This window comes from Hetaerina americana, unplaced genomic scaffold (genome assembly GCF_022747635.1).
Source record: "Hetaerina americana unplaced genomic scaffold, ioHetAmer1.1.p SCAF_10, whole genome shotgun sequence".
NCBI lineage: Eukaryota > Metazoa > Arthropoda > Insecta > Odonata > Calopterygidae > Hetaerina > Hetaerina americana.
Window position 1 is genome coordinate 58,344,675 of NW_027286070.1, and position 9,915 is coordinate 58,354,589.

General features: G+C 42.1%; 1 protein-coding gene across 1 annotated transcript in view; it reads right to left on the reverse strand.

Moving 5' to 3' along the window:
* The window catches only part of Eaat2 (Excitatory amino acid transporter 2), a 214,731-nt gene extending 206,606 nt beyond the window's left edge, over window positions 1–8,125 (reverse strand). The window contains 1 exon segment of the mRNA XM_071598719.1: window positions 7,061–8,125. The gene's annotated coding sequence lies outside the window, so the exon portion shown is untranslated.
* Between the last annotated feature and the right edge of the window lie 1,790 nt (window positions 8,126–9,915).

The window sequence follows — 9,915 nt, forward strand, 5'->3', positions numbered from 1 at the left end:
ATCCGCGTACAGTACTTTGAAAATATTAAGTTAGGAGCACTCACCGAAATGAAACCCTTTCATGATCATTTAAGTTGTATATAACATAGCGAATTATAATGATAGGAATGTAGGAAGAGCTACCTATGCGAATTAACTAACCCCTAAAATTTGAGCTGATAGCCATATTTATAACTGTAATATCGATAATTATGTTAGAGCTTATTTTTAATTAATTGAGAATAATCTTAATTATCAGAAGAAAAAAACTTGTTGGTCGAGCACCATCTGACCTTGGATTTTTGCGCCTATAATATAAGGTTACTACGCACTTAAAATTAAACTCTTTCTGAAGTCAAGAAGAAAAATTAAATTTTTAGTTTGGCCGCGATATATGAATTTCTGTTCGCCAATTAACTAACCTTCACAAAGTAGTAACAATAATGTAATTTCTCGCGTAGGTGTGCATAGAAATCTGCAAGTGCGTCGATGCATTCTCTCCACGAACGACGAATCCATTCAAAACCGTCGATTCTCGGGAATGAAGAAACCTCATTCCTAATGAAAAGATTTTTCTTGGTTTCATTTACCACCTTCTAGTATTCGAACTCTCTGTAATCAGGTCTGAGGAGCACCGGCTACCTTTTGTGGGGTGGGGAGGTTCTTAAAAAATATCACCCCAGTGCTTTCTGAATACGTCATCATCTATTAGGGAAGGGTCCATCAACGAGCGGCCCACGAAACTCTGGTGAGGCACAAAAGAGCTTGAGGTCAGCCGTGAAGAGATTACTATTTCCATATATACAGGTATATGGCTTACTAAGTCTTCTTCCTTGGATAAAACGCGGACTACTCCATCACTCCGCGGGGTTTTGCGGGTAGCATGCTGCTTATTGCGTTGAGAAACATTGCACAGAACCCAGATTAGTTTGATAATGAGGAATGAAGGCGATACTTTTGTGTTATGACAACCAAAATCTCAAAGGATAAGGCCAAAGGAAGAGGGTATAAGAATTGAGAAATCATCAGAATTAAAATGATTGAAACCTAATTATTAAAATCAAAGTGATACGTTAGACATTACCTCATCTCTAATACATACTATATCAAAGGTCAAAAAGACTTCCTTATGTTTTAGGCACTAATTTTGACTTACGTATGAGCACATTTCCACGAGAGCTCAACTTTCTTTTTTACGCGTTCACTGGCTTTTGTATTTCCCTCGGTAACATTAAATCAAGGAGAAAATAACTCTAACCAAACAACACTTGCCTGATGATTTTCCATTGATGGAATTACAACTGAGTAATCGAAATTTTAATGTTGAAATTTTTTCAAATATTAAATGTGTTTTTAATGATAAACTCGCGAGCTAAGTATATTGTACAGAATTTCTGCTAGTTCGCAGCTTTTCTGTTTGCAGTTATTGAAGGATTTACAATTGCAATTTACAATATTTAAGGTCCAAAAAGGTGAGCGAATTGCTTTTTCCTCGGAGTCTTTGTACTTAAATGAAATCTTGGGGTTATGAGCTGAAGTAATAAAATTTATAATTTCGTCATTTAGGTAAAATTTAGGTTCAATTGCAAGCGGAAATTGCACTTTGACCTCTGCTATAGTATTGACCAAATTCTGGAATTGTTATTATTATGTCGCAATGTAATGGAATCATTTGGATTCAAAAGAGGCAGTACTATCCACGAGGTAACAGAAAGTCGTAGAAAACTTGTTAAAAGTTGTTTCACTTCTATGTTGAGTCCCGGATGCTAAAAATTGCTATTGAAGAATTTCACAGGCCGGCGAACATATTTTACGGTCTAATTTTTGTTGCTGTATTTATTATATGTAGAATATTCTATTTTTATGATCATATGTTCGTTTTCGTAGCTAAAAGGTATACATTCAAATTTTTTAAAACTTGTTATAGCCTTTGTCACCTTTTGTTCCACACACTTGACACTCCTGAAATGTATTTAAAATATATGAGCTCACGGTGACAATTAAAAATTAAATTTTATATATTTGTGGTGCCAGTGATTCATTTAAATTCAGTTGTGAGTACTTTTTCACGTGTGACTCTCGCATTCACTTCGTCACGTTCAAATCACATTTTCATATTTCCACAGCTTTCGTTGCCTCCAGAAATTTTCTTTTTGATTTATCTGGTGACACCGAAGGCTAAGAGTTTTTAGTCCTGGCAAAGCAAATTACAGAATATTAAGCATTAATTATATAATTACGCACTAATATGATCACAAGATGAAGAGAATATCTAGGTACGCCGTCAAGTTGACAAGATACCCTGTAAATGCAATCAGAGCGTGAATTATTTAGAATAACCTTTGGATAAGTAAGTTTTCACAAAACCTTTACAAATATTTGTGTAAAAATACAAATCAACTTATTCATTGATTATGAAATTTCTCAAAGTAGAGTTTGAAACCATCGTATTCTAAATAATCTCATGATCTTCACCGAGAGCCGAGGATAGCCAAAACAATTCGAGTTTTTAGCAACGACCTGTATAAACCTTTAGTGAACTTTGTCCCAATAGTTCATTAAATTCATGTGTAACAGTCATATTCGATGTGGTAATACTCGTAGGAATCAGGATGGGATAATAAGCAAGAAAATATGGGGTCCTTGGCTTAATATTCGATTCAATGCACAGGAGGGCATTTGATGGACCATTAAACTACGGACTATAGTTCCTGTACTTGAAATCTTTTCCACCCAAAGCCCACATGCCATGTAAAATAATAAAGAAAAATGCACCTCCGTTTGGAATTAAACCCGAGGTTGTGATGAATATTAAAATATAACGCCAATAATAGCAATAATTCAGTCATCTGATTGCATTTTCCAGTTAATCAAAGACTCTCGATTAAGACGGGCCTTAATTTTCTAACGGAGATATTTTCGTTTGGCCTTTATCAGATAATGATGACCTATTTTTTTAGTTATTTCTGTTTGTCTCCCCGATTCTTGATAGCGAGGATAATACTTTCTTATCGTCCTAATGAGTGCAATAATAAATTTTAATATTTGTCGAGTCTGTGAACCTGCATAAAACTGCACCAATCGACTAATTTATATCTTCGTATTAATTCTCCCTCATCTTCGTTCGTCTCAGCAAAAGGAATTCATAAAAATGCTTACCTAAGATAAGTGGTTGAATCATAATCTTTTTTCACTACGCACAGCGAGGTTGAATCACAGTGATTAGAGAAAGTTTATGGTGAGTAACTGAATGGAATATTCTCTCGGTAAATTCTCATTTCTCAAATATTTTATTTCCCCAATCATAGTGTGATTGTGTCACGATGACACAGTGACAGAATCAAAAGTGTCAGAGTTTGTTATAATTCTATAACGCTTTAGCCCCATCCACATTATTGCTTTGCTGTTGACTGCTCATTGGAAAAGTGCTCCTTCTATTTATTTATGAAGAGTAGCCACATCGCATGCTGGCGCAGCACTCGTGATAAAAACAGCGAGCTAGCTTTCTAATTGCACATTCAGAGAGAGGTTACTTGAGGAAAAGCCGGGCAAGGACAAAGGTGTCAGTCTCTCGGATATTTAGCAAGGTATGCAGCAAAAAAAAAATGTTGAGGCCTATCGAAGGACAGCTGTTGCTGAAAAGTTTATTGCTTATGAATTTTTTCTCATATCAGAAACAAGAATGAAATGTTTCCGTGATCCCTATACCCGTGAAAACTACATATACTTCCATTCGAAGTTCAAGGTAGTTTCACAACCTTTCGTGATGAACGTTTTCGACAAGATTTGGCATAATTAATCCGTTACCAACTGATATGCAATCTTTTCTTTAAGATGTGAAATATCTACTTACTTATACCTTACTTATATCTACTTCCTATCTTATATGGATTACGAATTGCTTTTACTACTATTAAATTTCGACAGTTTCCTTTGATATTTTTATGATTGATTACTTGTACCCACCATTTTACGAACTCTCGCTTCTTCTACAAGAACGAAATTATCTGACTCAAATGAAGCGTTAGCAATCATTTCCTCGTTCAGAGTAACCACCTTCTTTAGGTATCGCCAACGGAGACTGGAGAAGGAAAACATGCAGAAAACCTGTTTCAACTTGGCTCTGCTCACACACGCCTCGGTCATTTCGACGCGAATATTTTTTAGAATTAGGATAGCAACTTTCATGACGAATCGAATTTCCTACGATAACCACGCGCTGGTAATCGTATACCGGGAACCTAGAAAGTCGTAAAACATTTACCTTTCTTTTCTTTTGCTTGACAGGGAATGAATCAATGCGATAGGACGTTCGTGCTGCATCCTTAATCAACATTTCTCTATCATGGAATCATGTTATTGTGCAATTTTTATCTCTTGATAAGTTGTGGGTTTTCAGCGAAATAATTTATCATGAAGCCGAAACTAATAGTGGTGAATAGCTTTGAATGTGACAATGGCATAATGTTTCGTTAAATAATTAGTTAATTGGTTTTTTTAGATGGAGTAGGTAGCTTTTTAAATGTTTTTTGACATTTACCATACAGTATCTTTATTATTGTACTTTTTCGATTTTTTTTCTACTCCTCTCGGTGTTGGATTATATTTATTCCATTTATTTTTTTCCAAGCGTACCAAATAACTATGCTAATGACATTTTGATCAAAAGAATACGATATTAAATTAAAGTCAACGCCACTGATTATTTACTGAAAGTCACGCCACTGGTTGGCATCAGGCTTTGGGCCAAAGTGAACTATTTCTGATTAGATATTTGGTCTCTTACGTCTTCAGTTCAACTTACGCGGGTCGGTTAGATCTATGAAATTCATTTTGTAGTCACATTCATTTTAAACGTGTATTTGAAAATATTATTTATTTAGATAGTGTCTAGGTAGTCGCTGGGAGGATGCACAATAGCGCACGCTTAGTCTAGCCATGGGGAGGGGGGGGGAGATTCCGGGTAGTATCTAGGGACAGTTCGATGATTAAAAGATGATGGCGGGTTCGATATTGTGTGAGATTTCTACCTTCTAGGAGGTCAGGGTAATTAAAAAAATCATCAAAATTCTATTTCCTCAAGTCAAACTTCATACCATTAGCGGAAGACCTAGTTCTGAAATAAATACTCGATTTCCGGACTATTTACAGGGAGAGCCATCTCATATTTTTCCATCCCTCACTGCGCCCCGGCGTACCTCTTCTTTCAAATAAAAAGGCAGTCGAGGAAAACCTGATCCTGAAGGCCCGCTAGTTGGTTCCGAGACTAAGAAAAAAGCACAGCATGTCGACAAGTAACTGCATCGTTATTAAATCAGCGTTAATAACGCTCAGTGGCCGACGCACCGCTCGGCAGTGGTGATTGTTTTGTTTATATGCCGAACGACTCAGCGGATGACACGTGATCACGGCGGGCACACGGTGAACGTGAGTTCCTTCAAAACGAGTAATCACTTTGTGGTTATCAATCACTGACTCAAGTCTCTATTTTATCAAACTGACTTCCACTAGTCTCAAAAAACTTAGCCGCGTCTAGTTCACTTGTCAACAAGAGCATATATCACGGGAAAAAACACCACGAAAGTTCGATGGCACCATCTTGTGAGGCATGATTGCGTCAAAAATGGTCTCGTCCAGTGGTGATATACTTATCTGCTAAACTTATGGGTAAGTGGCATTAAAATGGATTATTGAGCGAAAATTATTCCTTTGTTATCAGTTATGTTTGGCGGTTTAATCATTTCAAGATATTATCGAAAGGGGTTTAATGTTCCTGGCATTTTAAATCATGCAGTCGGAAGGATAGATAGTGGTCTCCAAACTAGTTTTCATTGTTCGAAAAAAATTGCAACATTGCAAGACAAAACGTTTAACAACGTCAATGGTACGGGAAATAGTGCATACCGGAAATAATGGTCGAGAACCATGTTCGCGTTTAGTTTTTAGAAATACCATTTCGAGCAATTGTTTCTAAGAATTCTTTCATCAATTAATATTCATTCGTGGAGAAAATATGTGGAGGCTTGTCTTGAAATAAAATTACGAGTAAAGCAGATGGTCTCGATACTAATGAAATCGATAAATAAAATACTTTTATATTTTTGGATTCTTCAGCCAATGCTTTTATAAAATGTTAGACAACATCACTTGCGTCATTGCTTGCATTATTTGTTGTCTTATTTCATGGCTAACTACGCTTTACCCAAAAAGTATTTTCAATTGAGTCCCATTTGTTAAGATAATTCAAGCTTTCGAAATATATTCTTATATTGATTTCCTGTGCAAAACTTGGTAATTTAGTTCATCGGTATTTGTGTAATATGCGATACATATCAAATGTACGTTCGAATAAATGTTTAATTCTCTTCAGCTATCCACGAAAAAAATGAGCATAAATGGTATGTAAATTAGGTTTGATAAGGATAATCCAAAGAACAAAATAGTCATAGTTTATTTTGTTCTTGAACGTCACAAAATATTCCCTGGGGCCACTGCCACCACTTTGCCAGGGTCGAACTCCAAACGCGATAAATGTCAAGGTTACACCCGCGAAAAAGGTCGCCAATCCCTTTTAGCCCCAGACCAATCGAAACGCGGCGCCGTGTCTCAATCCTGGCCGCGAAAAGGAAAAATAAAGAACAGACAAACGCGAAAGCGTCATTCTGGAACACGTGAACCGCGCGTCAGCGTAAATTCCACAATGAGGCCCACAACATCCGCTTGTGATATATATACATATACACGTACATATGTATGTATATATATGTATATATGTATGTATGTATGCATGTATATACGTGTATAGCGGGGCTCTGCGAAACTTAGCAAGTTAGCAGTGTAAAAGATACGTCGTGCATTGTTGAAAGCGAGCGAATTCATTTACTAGGGCAAGGTGTGTGGGGGCGGCTCGACTGTTATGGAGCGCAGACTGAGGAAAACTTAGTTCCGGCATTTTATTGCTGTTAAATAAAAGCACCGGAGGACTCGCAGTTTAAACGTTCCGTCGGATCCAGAGAGGGTGAATGGAGACATAGAGAGAAGTGAGGAAAATGGGGTAAAAACATAGATGAGGGAAACTCACTGTCGTGACCGTGTGGATGTCGGCTGGATCCAAAGCTCGCTCTCCAGGTGCCTGCGGTGACAGGGAGCAGCAGAGCCTTCTTACACTGGCGCGGCGTTCTTCAGACCACCTCTTCTGTTCCGCGGTCTTCCCTCTTTCCACAGCTGTTATCTCACGTCCTCTCCTTCTCCGCCTGCCCCACCCACTCCGTCCTTCCTCCACCGACCTCCCTCACCGACCCTTCCTCCTCGACCGCCGACGACACTCCTCCCCACCCTTTCACTCCTTCCTGGATCGTCCTCTTCCCGGGGTGGTGAGGACAACCACCACCACCAACGCCACCTCCCTCGCGCGATGGTCGAAACCGCGGTTCTCGTAGCCGTCTCGCGGATGCCCAAATAAAACCACCCCAGGCACCACCGGGTTCCGAAGGCTCTGGATGTCCTCCGGGTCTCACGGCGTCGCGGCGGCACCAACTGGTACGCGTCTCTTTAATACTCCAAGGCTCCCTCTATCTCTCTCTCACTCCTCTGGATGTTCCCCTCCACCTCCTCCTTCCCGTCTGGCCGCCGGAGTGTTCAAACCAAATCGGTGCCGTGCGTCTATTGTTATTCCCTCCACCGTCCTCGTCTCCGACGCAAAACTCTTCAGTTCGCGCGGCGAACGAACATTGAAAGGAATGGTTTGCGGGGTGTGTGGGAGGGTGAAGAGGCTGGGGAGGAAGGAGATAGAGAGAGAGTAGTCGCTTGGTTGTCACTGTTCTCTCGGGTTTATTTATGAAGGATAAGAGCGTAGGAGGGTTATATTTAAACGTTAACGTATGGACGTTTTCGCTTTGGCGTTCGAGAGCGATGGTTCGACGGGACTGCGAAATGGGGAGTGGGGGTGGAACGGGGCGAGAGAAAACGACTCAGAAGGGGTTGCGGAGGGAACGGACCAGATCTGGGATGTTGTGTGCATGTGTCCGTATGCGCGAGCGTGAGCGAAAAGATGTCCCCACGCGAGAACCTTCCGAGAGTGGAGGAGAGAGTGTGTGCACTTCTTAGCCTTCCCGCGATCGACTACTGCCGCGACAGAGAGCACACGGCGCTCTCCTCCTCCAACTACTACTACAACTCCTCCTCAACTCCTACTCTTTCCAACAGATCCAACCCACCGGGCGGCACCACCACCCCCTCCCCCTCCTCTCTCTCTCCCTTTCTCGCTTGGCCTTCTTTCTCTCACTCTCTATCCCTCCCTCCCTCCCACCCACCCTCCTATTCCCTTTGGCTCTCTCGCTTCCTCCTCGGCGACCAACCTTCCTCCACACACTCACACAAACATAGCCGCCCACACGCCGTTCACCACTCTCCCTCCCCTTCCCCTTTTTTTCGGCCACACATAAGCAACCAGGGCGCTATTGCTCAGGGGTTGAAACGTTTTAAGCAGGACAGGAGGTGTGGTTGGGAGGGGGAGTTGTGGTGGGGAGGAGAACGAGAATGAAAGTGTTTTTCGTGGTGGGAGGAATTAAAAGGAAGGGGGTGTTTTGATTGGGAGGAGGGGGAGGAGGTCATCGAGGGGGAGATGGGAGGAGGGGGAGGAGGTCATCGAGGGGGAGATGGGAGGAGGGAGTGAGAAAGAGAGATTTAGCGTGTTACAAGAGCACGAGTGAAAACCATGTGGAAAGTGAAGTGGGACGGAGAAAAAAAATGTCAAAGTTTAAAAAAGAAAATACGCCTGTTTCACAATGAAATATTTAATCAAATGGTCAGAGGTAATAAAAAGTATTCTAAGCATTGCGAAACGAACCCAACGGCTATACTGAAAATCTAAGCTTAGAATTTTGGATTTCTGCGTTGCATCGAGGGAGTAGATATCTCGGGGAGGGTTAATGCATCCCCCCACCCCTTTACACGCGTCTGTAAAGAGAAGATACCCCGTTACGGGGGCACGCTGGAAAGGGAACCGAACCGGGGGTTCGTCGCGCACGATCTCCGGTCCGTCTCGCACTCGTACTTTGGTCTCCTCCCCGTCCTCTCCCTCCCACCCCACTCTGTGAATTCTTAAATTAGGTGAGCATCGTCACTCTCCCCTTCTTTCTCCCTCCATCCTTCCCCTCCTTGCCTATACTTTCTTACTCCCGAAACCTTCCTGCATCTCTTTCCGCTTTCTCTCCCTCTTCTCCCTCATCCTCCTCCGGCTACTCTCATGATGGGGGAATGGATGGGTTTGAGGTTTGGGGGAGACGGGCGTGTGAGGGGGGGATTGGAGGGTGGCATTCCCGAACGCCTCCCCCTCCGCGTGTGGAATCCTTCTCCTCTCCTTCCCTCTCGTCTTTCCTCCCTCCTCTCCCGCCGCCGCCGCTCACTCCAACCCCCATTTCGAAGTCCCCCTCCCTCCCCCGTGCACACACCTCGCGCGGCCATCCGAAAGGGCAGCAGGCCAAGGGATAAGTCTTAAAGGAGGAGGGTGGTGGTGGAGGAGGGGGATACATTGCTCCCTCCCGGTTATATCCAAAGCGCAAGGGATTACGTCTCACGCGGCGGGCTCCTCTCTCCCGGGTTCACCCTGATGCCCGCCTACATGCTCGTCATCACTCATGCGACACCCCCCCTCTGCCCCTCCCTAGCCATCGTCCCGATCCTTTATTTTACCTCTGGTCCACTTCTTCGTCCCCACCTTCCTGTTTATATTGGTCTCTTGTTCTTTAGTCCATTCGCACTCTTCGTAATGTCCATTTCGCCAATCCGAGTCCTCTTGGAATCTCTTTCAATAGCGATTTTGTTGCGGAACGCTTCCAAGATTTTCTACTCGGTTGCAGCGGAGAAAAGTATTCGCTAGAAACTTTTCTCATGGAAAAATTATCCTTTCCTTTCTTAAAAGAGATAATATGTTTC